General features: G+C 39.1%; 1 pseudogene; it reads left to right on the top strand.

Moving 5' to 3' along the window:
• The first annotated feature begins 1,474 nt into the window (after positions 1–1,474).
• Positions 1,475–5,504, top strand: LOC124514196 (tigger transposable element-derived protein 1-like; annotated as a pseudogene).
• Positions 5,505–16,952: the final 11,448 nt, after the last annotated feature.

Genomic DNA, 16,952 nt, shown 5'->3' with positions numbered 1-16,952 from the left:
TTATTTCCCACTGTAGTAACAGCAAAAGGTTGCAGTGAGTTGTGGCAGCACTGAAAATCAGAAATAAATACCAACCATCTGACACTCTGGGAGGAATTTCTACTGGACAAGCCTAGAAGGGGTCATGTGGTTACAAACAGCAGTGCCAAGCAAATGCTGCACCATGTGAGACAGAACAGCGTTTCCATGAGGAGAATGGGGCAGGAGAGAAGATGGAGAGAGACGCCTCCCCACACCTCTCGTCCTGGATAGATCCTTACCTCAAAGATGTGAATCCTAAGCCAGAGAGTAAAGCATGCACACACACATGTGCACACTCATAGGAACCCCAGTGATCCCTCTGTTCCCATATACCGAGAGCTACCCTCTAGTGCATGGAGAAAGAGCAGACAGGAGGTAGATGACATTGTCATATGCAATCAGGCTTCAGGAAGGCATATAAACAGGAAGCTTCAAGGAGTAATGCACTCTGGGGATTGTATTTCTCATGCTTCTGCTTGAAATTTCAGAGAAAATTCAAAAGTAAATGTGCAGACAACTCCTAATATGAAAGAATGAATTGCTTTCCAATGAATCTGAAGAACAGGAAGCAGTAGACAATCTTTCCTTCATTCAAGAGAGCTGCATTAGATCGCATTTGTCAGAATCAGCCCTGGACAGCCCGGGCAAGCTCCATGTGGAAGGTAAGGGAACCATTAGTTCCTAACATATTGTATTTATAGAGCTATCTTCTGGGGAATGTAAAGCCCAAGAGAAGTGAAAAGGTGCCATGGATTGGAAGGGGGGAAGAGAAATATTTCATAGAAAACAAAAGAAAAAATTAGAAAGCACTTGTGGAAATACCTTGCTTTATTGTGCTTTGCAGATATTGCTTTTTTTTTATTTTTATTTTTTTTACAAATTGAAGGTTTGTGGCAACCCTGTATAGATCAAGTCAACCCTGTTGGCAACACTTTTCCAACAGCATTTGTTTAGTTCATGTCTCTGTGTTACATTTTGGCACTTCTCACAATTTTTCAAACTTTTTCATTATTATTATATTTGCTACGGTGATCTGTGATCAGTGATGTTACTACCATATTGGTTTGGAGGCACCGCAAACCACACCCTTAAAAGACCGTGAACTAGGGCGCCTGGGTGGCTCAGTCGGTTAAGCGTCCAACTTCAGCTCAGGTCACGATCTCACGGTCCGTGAGTTCGAGCCCCACATCGGGCTCTGGGCTGATGGCTCAGAGCCTGGAGCCTGCTTCCGATTCTGTGTCTCCCTCTCTCTCTGCCCCTCCCCCGTTCATGCTCTGTCTCTCTCTGTCTCAAAAATAAATAAACGTTAAAAAAAAATAAAAAAAATAAAACGTGAACTTAATTGATAAATATTTTGTGTGTTCTGAATGCCACTGGGCATTCCCCTCTCCTCAGGTCTCCCTATTCCCTGAGACACAACAATGTTGAAATTAGGCCAATCAATGACCCTACAATGGCCTCTAAGTGTTCAAGTGAAAGGACGTGTCCAGTCTCTCACTTTAAATCAAAAGCTAGAAATGATTAAGCTTAGTGAGGAAGGCATGTTGAAAGCAGTCACAGGCCCAAAGCTAAGCCTCTTATACCAAGTTGTGAATGAAAAGGAAAAGTTCTTGAAGGAAATTTAAAGTGCTGTTCCAGTGAACACATGAATGATAAGAAAGTAAAACAGCCTTACTGCTGATGTGGAGAAAGATTTAGTGGTCTGGATAGAAGATCAAATCAGCCACCACATTCTCTTAAGCCAAAGCCTAATCCAGAACAAGGCCCTAACTTTCTTCAATTCTCTGAAGCCTGAGAGAAGTAAGGAAGCTGCAGAAGAAGAGTTGGAAGCAGAGGTCCAGCAGAGGTCTAGCAGAGCTCGCTTCAAAAGGCTTAAGGAAAGAAGCCATCTCCATGACATAAAGGTGCAAGATGATGCAGCAAGTGCAGATACAGAAACTGCAGCAAGTTATCTGGAAGATCTAGCTCAGATCATTAATGAAGTTGGCTACACTAAACAACAGATTTTCTTTTTCTTATATGAAATGTATTGTCAAATTGGTTTCTATACAACACCCAGTGCTCATCCCAAAAGGTGCCCTCCTCAATACCCATCACCCACCCTCCCCTCCCTCCTACGCCCCCATCAACCCTCAGTTTGTTCTGTTTTTAAGAGTCTTTTATGCTTTGGCTCTCTCCCTCTCTAAACTCTTTTTTTTGCTTCCCCTCCCCCCATGGTCTTCTGTTAAGTTTCTCAGGATCCACATAAGAGTGAAAACATATGGTATCTGTCTTTCTCTGTATGACTTGTTTCACCTAGCATAACACTCTCCAGTTCCATCCACGTTGCTACAAAGGGCCATATTTCATTCTTTCTCATTGCCACGTAGTAATCCATTGTGTATATAAACCACAATTTCTTTATCCATTCATCAGTTGATGGACATTTAGGCTCTTTCCATAATTTGGCTATTGTTGAAAGAGCTGCTATAAACATTGGGGTACAAGTGCCCCTATGCATCAGTACTCCTGTATCCCTGGGGTAAATTCCTAGCAGTGCTATTGCTGGGTCATAGGGTAGGTCTATTTTTAATTTTCTGAGGAACCTCCACACTGCTTTCCAGAGCGGCTGCACCAATTTGCATTCCCACCAACAGTGCAAGAGGGTTCCCGTTTCTCCACATCCTCTCCAGCATCTATAGTCTCCTGATTTGTTCATTTTAGCCACTCTGACTGGCATGAGGTGGTATCTCAGTGTGGTTTTGATTTGTATTTCCTTGATAAGGAGCGACGTTGAGCATCTTTTCATGTGCCTGTTGGCCATCTGGATGTCTTCTTTAGAGAAGTGTCTATTCATGTTTTCTCCCCATTTCTTCCCTGGATTATTTGTTTTTCAGGTGTGGAGTTTGGTGAGTTCTTTATAGATTTTGGATATTAGCCCTTTGTCCGATATGTCATTTCCAAACATCTTTTCCCATTCCGTTGGTTGCCTTTTAGTTTTGTTGATTGTTTCCTGTGCAGTGCAGAAGCTTTTTATCTTGATGAAGTCCCAATAGTGCATTTTTGCTTTTAATTCCCTTGTCTTTGGAGATGTGTCAAGTAAGAAACTGCTGCAGATGAGGTCAGAGAGGTTTTTTCCTGCTTTCTCCTCTAGGGTTTTGATGGTTTCCTGTCTCACATTTAGGTCCTTTATCCATTTTCAGTTTATTTTTGTGAATGGTGTAGGAAAGTGGTCTCGTTTCATTGTTCTGCATGTTGCTGTCCAGCTCTCCCAGCACCATTTGTTAAAGAGACTGTCTTTTTTCCATTGGATATTCTTTCCTGCTTTGTCAAAGATTAGTTGCCCATACTTTTGTGGATCCAATTCTGGAGTCTCTATTCTACTTCATTGGTCTATGTGTCTGTTTTTGTGCCAATACCATGCTGTCTTGATGATTACAGCTTTGTAGTAGAGGCTAAAGTCTGGGATTGTGATGCCTCCTGCTTTGGTCTCCTTCTTCGGTATTACTTTGGCTATTCGGGGTCTTTTGTGGTTCCATATGATTTTAGGATTGCTTGTTCTAGCTTCAAGAAGAATGCTGGTGTAATTTTGATTGGGATTGCATTGAATGTGTAGATTGCTTTGGGTAGTATTGACATATTAACAATATTTATTCTTCCAATCCAGGAGCACTGAATGCTTTTCCATTTCTTTGTATCTTCTTCAATTTCCTTCATAAACTTTCTATAGTTTTCAGCATTCAGATCTTTTACATCCTTGGTTAGGTTTCTTCCTAGGTATTTTATGCTTCTTGGTGCAATTGTGAATGGGATCAGTTTCTTTATTTGTCTTTCTGTTGCTTCATTATTAGTGTATAAGAATGCAACTGATTTCTGTACATTGATTTTGTATCCTGCGACTTTGCTGAATTCATGTATCAGTTCTAGCAGACTTTAGGTGGAGTCTATCGGATTTTCCGTGTATAATATCATGGAATCTGCAAAAAGTGAAAGCTTAACTTCATCTTTGCCAATTTTGATGCCTTTGATTTCCTTTTGTTGTCTGATTGCTGATGCTAGCACTTTCAACACTATGTGAAACAACAGCAGTGAGAGTGGACATCCCTGTCGTGTTCCTGATCTCAGGAGGAAAGCTCTCAGTTTTTCCCCATTGAGGATGATATTAGCTGTGGGCTTTTCATAAATGGCTTTTATGACGTTTAAGTATTAAACAGACTTTTATTGGAAGAAGATGCTTCTAGGACTTTCATAACTAAAGAAGAGAAGTCAAGGCCTGGTTTCTTTTTTTGATTTTTAAGTTTGTTTGTTTGTTTGTTTGTTTGTTTGTTTTGAGAGAGAGAGAGAAAGATAGCATAAGTGGGGAGAGGGTCAGAAAGATAGGGAGAGAGAGAGAAACCCTAGCAGGCTCCACCCTGCCAGCACAGAGCCTAACTCAGGGCTCAAACCCATGAACCATGAGATCATAACCTGAGCTGAAGCAAAGAGTCAGATGCTTAACTGACTGAGCCACCCAGGCACCCCAAAGCCTGGTTTCAAATCTTCAAAAGACAGGCTGACTCTCTTGTTAGGGGCTAATGCAGCTAGTGACTTTAAGTTGAAGCCAATGCTCACTTACCAGTTGGAAAATCCTAGGGCTCTTCAGAATTATGCTAAATCTACTCTGTCTGTGTACTATAAATGGCACAATAAAGCCTAGATGACACATCTCTTTACAGCATGGTTTACTGAATATTTTAAGCCTACTGTTGAGAACTACTGCTCAGAAAAGAAGATTCCTTTCAAAACGTTATTGCACATTGACAATATACTTCGTCACCCAAGAACTCTGATGGAGATAATGAGATTAATGTGGTTTTTATGCCTGTTAACACAATATCCATTCTGCAGCCCAAGGATCAAGTAATTAGCTCAACATTCAAGTTTTATTATTTAAGAAATAGATTTTGTAAGGCTATAGCTGCCATATATAGCTGGATTATCTGGTGATTCCTCTGATGGATCTGGGCAAAGTAAATTGAAAACCTTCTGGAAAACTTCACCATTAAGAAGATGAATGATTCACAAGAAGCGGTCAAAATACCAACATTGATAAAAAGTTGGAAGAAGTTGATTCCAACCCCTATGGATAACTTTGAGGGGTTCAAGCCTTCAGTGGAGGAAGTAGCTGCAAATGTGGTGGAAATAGCAAAAGAACTAGAACTAAAAGTAGAATCTGAGGATGGAATGAATTGCTACAATCTCATGATAAAACTTGAACAGATGAGGAGTTGCTTCAAAGGAAGGAGCAAAGAAAGTGATTTCTTGACATGGAAACTATTCCTGATGAAGATGCTGTGAAGATTGTTGAAATTACAACAAAGGACTTAGAATATTACATAAACTTAGTTGATAAAGCAGGGTCAGCATTTGAGAGCACTGACTCTAATTTTTAAAGAAGTTCTACAGTGGGTAAAATACTATCAAACAGCATCATCTGCTACAGAGAAATCATGAAAGGAAGATAGATTACAGTAAAGTGTAAACATAACTTTTATATGCACTGGGAGGCCAAAAATTTTATTTGACTTGCTTTACTGCAATATTTACTTTATTGGGGTGGTCTGGAACTAATCTGCAATATGACCAAGGTGTGCCTGTACTTTTTGTTTTCCTATGTGTTTCTATGAATCAAGAGATGATAGAGAAAATAAGTTCAAATATAGAATTATTTGCAATGATCAGCCTTAAAACATATAAAACACACACACACACACACACACACACACACACACACACACACACCAGGACACTAAAAGTATAGTAGCATATTAAAATCTACAATGAAAGTAGTAAAGAGCAGAGGTGATATCAGAAAAATAGGGATCAATGATTTGAAAGACAAAATGTGAGGGAAGAAGATAACATGAAGTCTATGGATAAGAAATCTTTCATAGGGAGCAGCCAGGCAATACAGAAGCAACAGATGAAGGACAGTGCTCCTGAAGAAGAGCCAGGAGGAACTGAAGCAGGACATGAGAACAGGGAACCTTGGTGGTTAAGAATGGGGGCTCTTGAGTCAACAGGCATAGACTTAAAGTGATTCACTTGAAAAAAAAATATTCAACTATTTTAATCTTGGGATTATCACCTGTAAAATGGGGATACGAATTATTCCTACTTGATATGGTGGTTTTTGGATTTAAAGCTTTGTGCTAGACACCAAGGAAGAACTCCAAAATAGCTAAATTTGCAGCGGGTGGGGGGGTGGTCCCTACATAGGCATGTCTTCATTTGTATTTAATTTCAAGAGTGGCTCTTGTTCCTTTGTATTTTCTATTTTCTGATGAGTAAGGATAGGTTTTTTTTTTTTTTAATTTCATGGTTGAAGGAAAAAAGGAGTCCCACAATTAGGAAAATAGAAAAATATGTTACTTTCAAATTCTTTCAAAGTAAGAGTGATTTCTTTCAAAGTAAGAATCACCGATTTTAATCCTCTCCAATATTAAAGACTAGATGGTGACGTGCCTATATCCATGAAGATTTACTTTTTTCTTTTTCATCTTTACCCAAATTTAATTCAGAAAATGAGGAAACACTTAGATTTTCTTAAATTTTTTTAATCTTTATTTATTGAGAGAGAGAGAGAGAGAGAGAGAGAGAGAGACAGAGCATGGGCGGGGGAGGAACAGAGAAAGGAGGCACAGAATCTGAAGCAGGCTCCAGGCTCTGAGCTGTCAGCACAGAGCCTGACACGGGGCTTGAACTCACAAACCATGAGATCATGACCTGAGCCAAAGTCAGATGCCCAACCTACTGAGGCACCCAGGTGCCCCAGAAACACTTAGATTTTTAAAGACACTATTCGAATTTGATTATTTTGTTCCCAAGCACTTCCTCAGCCCACTCCATAATCATGATATCCTACTAGTGCTGTAACAAATGACCGCAAACTTAGCAGGTAAAACAATACAAATTGATTACTTCATACTTCCTTAGGTCAAAAGTTCTACCCAGGTCTTATTGGGCTAAAATCAAGGTGTTGGAAAGTCTGCATTTCTTCTGCAAATTCTAAAGAAGAATTTGTCTCCTTGCCTGTTCCAGCTTCTAGAGGCCCCCTGCATCCTTGGATTATTGCCTCCTTCCTCCTTCTTCAAACCCAGCAAAAGTACATAGAGTCTTTTTCACATCACGTCACTCTGACTTCCTCTCCTAACTCCCCTGTTAGGAGCCCTTGTGATGATATTGAGCCCACAGATAATCCAGAATGGCCTCCCTATCTGAAAATCAACTGATTAGTAACCTTAATTTCCCCCTTGTCATGTAAAGTAACATATTCACAGGTTCCAGATATTCGGATGAGGACATCTTTGGGAGAGCTGTTACTCTGCCCACCACAGCCAGGAAACAAGTTTTATCAGTAAAAGAAACATTTTGAACACTGAGAATGGGGCCTCCAAGAGGGGCCTTCTTTCCCCATTAGATACACAGGCTCCCCTACTAGGAAGTGGGAGATTGATTTGGGGCCATAAATGCCAACATCGTCTACTTACTGTTTTGGTTTGTTTTGTTTTTAATGAATCAGTGATACATTCTCATGGTTGAAGAATAGAATATTTTTTAAAATATGTAGTGAAAATATCCTTCCTAATGCTGCTTGCCACATCTGTCTGTTCCAAACCTACCCGCTTACAACTACTATTGACATATCCCTGTGTATACTATATATTGTTTGTGCATATTCAAGCAATTACAAATACGTCTAAATTTTTAACTCATTTTTTAACCTCAAAGTTTTCATATTCTGTACCATATTTTTTCCTGTGGTAAAAAAATATATATAACATTTACTATCTTAGTCAATTTCTAAGTATACAGTTTAGTAGCGTTACATACATTTGCAATATTGTGCCACCAATCTCCAGAAATTTTCATCTTGCAAAATTAAAACTCTGTACCCATTGAACAACAAACCCCTCCTTTCCCCTTCCTCTAGTTCCAGGCAACTACCATTCTACTTTCTGTTTCTATATAAATAGAATCACATAGTATTGTTTCTTTGTGACTGGCTTATTTCATTTAGCATACCGTCCTCAAGGTTCATCCATGCTGTAGTATATGTCAGAATTTCCTTCCTTTAAGGCTGAATAATATTCTATTATATGTATATACCACATTTTGTTTATCCATTCATCTGTGGATGGATGAATCTTAGAGATCTTTTCATATTCTGTATGGAGAACTTTTTGTTTATTTCTTTTTTTAAAAATGTCATAATATTTTGTTATATTGATGACCACTATAGAGTTAACTAATCCCACATTGATGAACATCTGTACTCTTTCCACTTAGCAGAGTTTTCAAAGTAAAAAATTTTATCCTCAAAAATCCATTCATATTTAAGTCATCTTTCTTACAAGAAGTCAACAACAAGAGATGTCTAGATATTTTGACTGGACTTCTCCAATAAAATTAAAGGTTTACTTGAGTTGATCTAGAGATGAATAAAAATATTGAACTCAGGATTGGAAAAATCTGGACAGCTAACATGGAAAGTGTTTAAACAAAGGATTAAATAAGATAATTGTTTTAATATGTCTACATAACTACATATTTTAAAAATCAAGACACAGTACTAAATTACTAGTGACTTGAAAATAATCAGAATGAAAGTTCAGATAATGTAACACTAGAATGTATTTTTAAGAAAATTTTTAAGAAAAGATGAGGGGAAATTAAAATTTGCTGAATTCCTTAGCCTATATAGACAAGTGTCAAAGATCTTTATGTTTTTTGTGTGTTTTTGACAATTCAAGAAATATGAATTAAAACATGTTCAACATCAAGATTATAAGTAATAGAATTTAAAATTATGTGAATGCATTAGAAGTTACTAAAGCATAATGACACCTCTCCATTTGAATCACTGGACAGGGGGAGAAGAAAAGGCAAGAGCATTGATAAAGATATCAAAGAAAATGAAAATAATAAGGCAGACTATAGAAGAAATTCAAATACAGGAGAAAGGAATAACATAGCACCCTCATCAGGAGAGTCTGGAACCCAAGCAGTTAAAAGAAGTGAGTGAGGCCAAAGGAAAACTTAACCAAATAAATAAAAATAAGCTCAACTGGAAAAACAGTACAAACAAGGTAAGGAAACTCAAAATTACCAATGCTATCAGACCATAAAAACGAAAATGGTAAATGTCATATTTGACAAGAGAGACAGAAAAGTTTATTGGAAGTAAACTAGAGACAGATTTGCATCTCCTGCAAATGGTATGTTAGGAAAAGCAGAGCCTAGGGGGCTTGATGCTGGGTAAAGTTTTGGATTATCCATCAGATACTGGAAGATCCAAGAGATCTGTATTGGAAAGATAATGCAAGGTATGAGTTGGAAAGGACACAGATTGGATTTTCAAGATGCATGCACAACCCAAAAGATATGTAAGAAGAAAGTTATTTGAAGCTCTGCTATGCTTTCTGCATGTAAGAAAGATAGTATAATGATTCCACCACCTTGAGAAAAATGGGAACAAAAATAACCAACAAAGTTAAATATTTAAAATCAGTGTGTAAGATACACTTTTAGGAAAGGGCATATTTTTAGATATCCACTTTAAGAAGCCAGAATAAAATCACATAAAAAGAAGTTGGCTAGTAGCATTGATGCAATTAATTTGCAAGGGAGGAGACAAGTCATAAAATGTAAGTGAAAGGCATGTTCTTTTTTTTATGATGCTATGAAAATAACCAAAATTAATTTATTAAAAGCTGGGAATTCAATTAAAATTCATATGGAAGAGAAGCAAATTCCTTGTAATCATAATATTTCAGAACTAAAGGCAACCTCAAGGAGCATTCTATAGTACTGCTATGTTAGAAAATGAATATGTAAGACAATCCATAAAGAATAATGAAGAGGCAGAAAGCAATTCAGCCTTAAAAAGAGACAACAGTGGTTGCCAACATCAAAAACATTCCACTTTATCAAAGAAAAAAGTAAAAGCAGAGGCTTGGAGAGCTGAATTAGATATTACTATTTGCAAATGAATTTTATGTGTATAAATAGAAAAAAAAGGTAGATGACATTTGAGAAGAAATATAGAAAAATATTTTTTAAATGTTTGTTTATTTTTGAGAGAGAGAGACAGAGTGCGATCAGGGGAGAGGCAGAGAGAGGGAGACACAGAATCTGAAGCAGGCTCCAGGCTCTGAGCTGTCAGCACAGAGCCCGACGCGGGGCTTGCACCCACAAACTATTAGGTGGTGACCTAAGCGCAAGTGGGATGCTTAATGAACTGAGCCACCCAGGTGCCCTAGAAAAAAAAATTTTTAATAGAAGGCATCCTTGTTCATAGATTTTGGCAAAAAGAGAAAAGGAAAGACAGAAGGCAAACAAAAACAAATGCTTTTACATTGAGACATCTGAGGATAGGGAGAAAGAGTGATAAGCCAAAGAGACTAAAATAAATGCTTTCAGATGGCACAGAAGGAGGATCCCCAGGTAACATGAGAGGTGAGCAGCCACAGGTAAGAGGGCACGGATGAGACCTGGACATTTGAGGGACGACTGCATCATGGACCTCTTATGCACTGAAGAAGAAAAGACTGATGAGCCAGAGCAGAGGCACAGGTGAACTGAGCCTGAAATTTTAATGATCTGATCTTGCAGTTGGCATCTTTTTTTTTACATTTTTCCTAGCAATGCTCCAAGGCCCAGAAACTGTAGTAGAGAGAAATTGGGATGAGTTGCCAACATGCCACTGGGATTTCCCCCAGAACAGGATTTCGAAAGAACTTTTGCCACTGCTCCTTCATGCAGCCCACTTCATTAGAACTGATGGGTAAGACTGCCAGTGCTGATGGCTCCCTCTCTCCTGGCTCTGTACTCTGCAATTTTGCAAACAGTCAGCCCCAGAAGTCATCAGAATAGGCACCTGGTTCCTTGGAATGATGACTGGGAAGTGCCCCAACCTGAAATATTTCCCACAGTCTCTGAAACTCCCATCAGAGGCTCCTCGTTTAGGTCTGGGAGGCAGCTTTGCCTAGCTTTACATGTGCTCTTCCTATGACCTAGAAAGCTCCTCTCTCCTCTTTAACCCATCTGACCAAGTCCTACTTTCCCTTTATAGATTCGCTTCATGTCATTCCTTAAGGAAGCCATTCTGAATACTCTTCACAGCACTATCACATCTGTAATTATATATCTATGTACAAAATGAGTATTTTTTTTATTTTAGAGAAAGAGAATGAGCAGGGGGTGGGGCAGAGAGGGAGAGAGAGAGAGAGAGAGAGAGAGAGAAAGAGACAGAGAGAGAGAGAGAGAGAGAATCTCAAGCAGATCCTGTGTTATCAGTGTGGAGCCTGACGCTGGGCACAATCCCACGACTCTGTTATCATAACCTGAGCCAAAATCAAGAGTGAGCTTGACTCTGACTGAGCCACTCAGGTGCTCCCAAATGAATAAAATTTTAAATTCTGCCTGAGTATCAAAATAAGGACCATATATATATTTGATCACTGATGAATCGTCAATATAGAATAAAGTACTTTGTAATAAATATTGAATATACAAATGAATGAATGAAAATATAGATACCCTCAGAGAAGTAATACTTTATTTTTATGTTTGTTTATTTTTGACAGAGAGAGAACACACAAGTGGGCGAGGGACAGAGAGAGAGGGAGATACAGAATCCAAAGCAGGCTACAGGCTCTGAGCTGTCAGTGCAGAGCCCAGTGTGGGGCTCAAACCCACAAACTATGAGATCATGACCGGAGCCGAAGTTGGACACTTAACTGACTGAGCCACCCAGGTGCACCAAGAAGTAATGCTTTACAGCAGTGGTTCCCAAAGTGTGGTCTCTAGAATAGCAGTATCTGCATCATCTAAGAATTTATTGGAATGTAAATTGTCAGGCACTGCCCTAGACCTCAAAATGGGGGTTGAGCCCAGCCATCAGTGCTTTAACATACTCTCTAGAGGATTTTGATATGTGCTAAATTTTTAGAACCACACCTTAAAGTTAAGTCTTCATCAGTTTTTTGCTCTTTTGGTGTGTGTGTGTGTGTGTGTGTGTGTGTGTGTGTGTGTGTTGTTTGTTTGTTTTGCTTTATGGAGGGAAACAGACTCAAATGACAAGAGAAATAATGAAAGTTGCATAAGTGAGTGCTATAGAGGGAACAGGTATAAAATGATAAGGAGTGGTGACTGTAGCAAAACAGAGAGCTCCGCCTAAAGAGAAGAGCTTCTAGTGACATCACCAACACGGTGGAGTAGGAGACCCCACCTTGGTTCCCCCAACAAGGAACAACAATTAGCTATCCACGAACAAAAATAGCTCTGTTGAAGTTCAGGGGTCCGCTTAAGGAGCTTCAACAACACTGTGGAGGAAAAAACAAATGAGAGTAACCACATAAAAGGGGTAAAAATGATCTCATTTTGCCTACACCTGCCCATCCTCTAGGCTGACATAGCTCAGCTGAGAGGGAACTTCTCTCACTAGAAAAAGAAAAGTAGGGTGAGCAACCACTTCCCCAGCATTTGAAACACTGCAAGAAAGGACCCACCTCAGTCTTAGCCCACCCAGAGATTGGCATAGCTGAGACGTCTCGAAATGGCTAGGAGCAAACGACCACAGTTCCCAGTGGCCTGCTTTGCAGAGGACCCCAGCAGCCTTCACCACCAAGATTCTCAACAGCGCTCATGGATGCTGTGGACTCTTACAGCTCTCATCACTGAGGACCCCATCACAGAGCCCAGCAGACTGCTCTGCAGAGGATCCCAGCAGCTTCTGCCACAGAAGAAACCAATGGCCGACACAGCTGCTGCAGACCCCTTGCTGGAGGCCCCATCGCTTTTTGTGTTCGCAAACTCCAGCTGCCTGAGTTCCTCCTTGCTCTCCACCCTGACCAGAGTTGCCCCAGCCAACCCCAGGCTGGACAGACAATGCCTGTGATCCAACAATGGCCACCCCACCCACAGCTCTCCACAGTTCCCGCGGCTGTGTGTGTGCACAGTGCCAGTTTAGGATGGTGCACCTGCTCTGCTGCCCAGAGCCATCCCAGACTCCTGTCACCAGCCTGTACGGTCACAGGTGCCTGCAGCTAAACTCTGAAGCCTTTCATCTGTAATGCATTAGCCCCAACTCCCGTCATTGGTCCCCACCACCATGCCTGCACCTGTGGTTCATCTGGCAGCCTCATCAGTAGACAACAAAAGCCTAGAGCCCTGCTGCATCTGCACTTGGCTTCAGCCCCAGCCACTGGCCACTGTCCTTGCCACTGTGCATGTGCCTGCTGCCACCCTGCCACCACACAAGCACCTGCAGCCAGCTCCCACAATTGATTATATGCACACCTCCAGCCCTGGCCACCACCACTACTTGCCCTGGTTCCCATGAAGCCTGGAGGTGCTACTGGGAACTCCAAGAGCTCTTGTATCCTTGCAGCTCTTGCCAACAAGGGTTGCAGTCATTGATATCATGGATCCCCACTGCCTGAGCCAACAGTTCACCATGTCCCCCCAGATCCAGACCAACCACAGGCCCCACACTTGGTGCCTCACACCAGTAGACCTGAGGCCACAGCATGCCCCTACCCACAAATGAAGATATTTCCTTATGAACATGAATTATAAAATCTAGAAGAGGTGACTGCTTCTTCAAATGTGCCCCCTTCTATGCAAGGCTACAGAGATGACGAAGAATCAGAAAAATATGACACCACCAAAGGAAAACAGTCAACTTCCAGTAACCACAAAAAACGGAGATCCACGAACTACCCAGCAAAGAATTCAAACATTATTCTAAAGAAGCTCAGAGAGCTACCAGAGAACATGGATAAATAATTTAACAAATTCAGGAAAACAATACAAGAACAAATGAAAAGTTCAACAAGTAGATAGAAAACATAAAAAATAACCAAACAGAAATTTTGGAGCTGAAGAATACAATGAGTGAACTTAACGCAACTGAGAGCTTCAGTAGGAAACCCAGTTAAGCAGAAGAAAGAATCCATGAGCTCAAAAACAGTCCTTTGAGATTGACATTATCCAGTCAGAGGAGAAAAACAGAAAAACGATGAAAAGGAATGAAGAAAGCCTATATGACTTATAGGACACAATCAAGCAAAACAGTGTTCATATTATAGAAGTCGCATAAGGAGAAGAGAGAGAGAATGGGGCAGATAGCTTGCTTAAAAAAATAATGGCTAAGAACTTCCCAAGTCAAGGGAAAGATGTCATCAGCCAGGTACATCAAGCGCAAAGGTCTCCAAGCAGGTGAAACCCAAAGAAGACCTCACTGAGATACATTATAATGACACTGTCAAAAATCAAAGAGAGAATGTGAAAGCAGCAAGAGAAAAGAAGCTCATCACATAAAAGAGAATCCCCTGTAAGACTATTAGCAGATTTCTCAGCATATACCTGTAGACCAGCAGCAGAATATATGTTTTTTTCAAGTCTACGTGGAACATTTATGTTAGGCCGCAAAGCAAGTCTTACAAATTTAAGCAGACTGGGGCATGGCAGCTCAGTGAGTTAAGCATCTGACCCTCGATTTCAACTCAGGTCATGATCTCACAGTTCCCCAGTCGAGCTCTGCTTGGGATTCTCTCTCTCTCTCCCTCTCTCTCTCTCTCTCTCTCTGCCCCTCCCCTGCTCAAGCACACACACTTTCTCTCTCTACCTCTCTCTCTCTCTCAAAATAAATAAATAAACTTATAGAAATAATCATAATGATAAATTTAAGCAGATTAATTGAAATCATATCACATATCTTTTCCCACCACAATGGTATGAAACCAGAAATCAATAATGGGAAGAAACATGGAAAATTCACAAATATGTGGTGATTGAACAATACATTTCTGGACAACAAATGGGTCAAAGAAGATATCAGAGGGGGTATTTAAAAATATCTTGAGATAAACAAATATGGAAACACAGCATACCAAAACTTAAAAGATACAGCAAAAGCAGCTCTAGAAGGGAAGTTTATAGTGATGAATGCTCACATTAAGAAAAAAGAAAGATCTCAAATTAACAACCTAACTTAAGGAACTAGAAAAATAAGAACAATCTAAGCCCAAAAGCTAGTAGAAGGAAGGAAATAACAAAAATCAGAAATAAATGAAATAGAGATTAGAAAGACAATAGTAAAATATCAGTAAAAGAGTTGGGTTTTGAAAAGATACAGAAATGATAAACCTTTATGTAGACTATCTATGAAGACTATGAAGAAAGGAGAGCAGATTCAAAATCAGAAATAAAATAGGTGACACTACAACTGATACCACAGAAATACTAAGGGTCAGGGATTACTACTATGAAAAATTAAACACCAACATGTTGGATAACTTAAAAGAAACGGATGAATTCCTAGTAACATACAAGCTACCAGCACTGAATCATGAAGAAATACATATTTTGACTGTAAACCAATGTAAAAAGATTGAATCAATAATCAAAAATCTCCCAACAAAGAAAAGTTCAGGCCAGATGACTTCATGGGGAATTCTATCAAACATCTAAGGAAAAATTAATACTAATCCTTTTCAGACTCCTCCAAAAAAATGTAAGAGGAGGGAACACTTCCAAACTCATTTTACAAGGCCAGCATTACCCTGATAGCAAAGCCAGAGAAGGATACTGCAAGGAAAAAAATTATAGGCCAATATCCCTGATGAACATATAGGCAAAAATCTTCAGCAAAATACCAGCAAACTTAATTCAACTGCACATTAAAAAGGACCCTATACCATGATGGAGTGGTATTTATCCTTGAGATGCAAAGATGGTTCAACATATGCAAATCTGTAAATATGATATGCTACCTCAATAGAATAAAAGATAAAATTCATATGATAATAGAGACAGTAAAAGCATTTTGCAAAATACAGCATCCTTTCCTCAAAAAAATTCTCAACTAAGTAGGTATAGTAGAAAAGACTTCAAATAATTATGACCATTATGACAAGCCAACAACTAACACCTTAGTCAATGGCGAAATGCTAAAAGGTTTTCTTTCAACATCAGGAACAAAACAAGGGTACCCTCTCCTATTCAACATTGTACTAAAAGTCCTAGTCATAGCAGTTAGGCAAGATAAAGAAATAAAAGTTTTTCTAATCAAAAAGGAATATGTAAAACTGTCCCTTTGCAGATGATATGAACTTATATATAGCATCCTCTAAAGATTCTACCAAAAAAACCCTGCTAAAACATGTTAATAAATGTAACATTTGTTATTCATAAATAGTAAATAAACAAAACTGTTAATAAATGAATTCCATAAAGTTGCAAGATAGAAAATCAACATAAAAAATCAGTTATACTCTACACATTAGCAGTGAAATACCTTAAAAAAACAATCCTATATACAATAGCATCAAAAAGAATAAAATACTTAAGAATAAATTTAACCAAGGTGGTGGGAAGATCTGTACATTTAAAATGTAAAGAAACTGAAGATGACACAAACACATGGAAAGAGAACCCATGTTTATGGATTAGAAGAACTAATATTGTTGAAATGTCCATGCTACTCAAAGTGAACTGTATACAGTGGCATTTTCCACAGAAATAAACAATCCTAAAATCCATATGGAACCACAAAAGACCCCAAATTCCTAAAGCAATCTTGGTAAGAAGAACAAAGCTGAAGTCATTACACTTCCTGATTTCAAACTACATTACAAAGCTCTAGTAATCAAAACAATACAGGACTGATGTAAAAGCAGACACACAGATCAACAGAACCAAACAGAGAGCCTAGAAATAAACTCAAGCATACATGGTCAACTAATTTTCAACAAAGGCACCAAGAATATATAACGAGGAAAGGATAATGTCTTCAATAAATGTCCAGTTGGGAAACTGGACAGTTACACGCAAAAGAATGAAATTGGACCACTATGTTACACCATGCACAAAAATCAACTCAAAATGGATTAAAGACTTAAATATAA

The sequence above is a fragment of the Lynx rufus genome, unplaced genomic scaffold (genome assembly GCF_022079265.1).
Source record: "Lynx rufus isolate CCGP_SWC_20201006 ecotype Redwood Valley unplaced genomic scaffold, mLynRuf1.p SCAF_2, whole genome shotgun sequence".
NCBI classification, from domain to species: domain Eukaryota; kingdom Metazoa; phylum Chordata; class Mammalia; order Carnivora; family Felidae; genus Lynx; species Lynx rufus.
The sequence above is the reverse complement of the archived record's forward strand: the minus strand, read 5'-3'. Positions and strand labels throughout refer to the sequence as shown.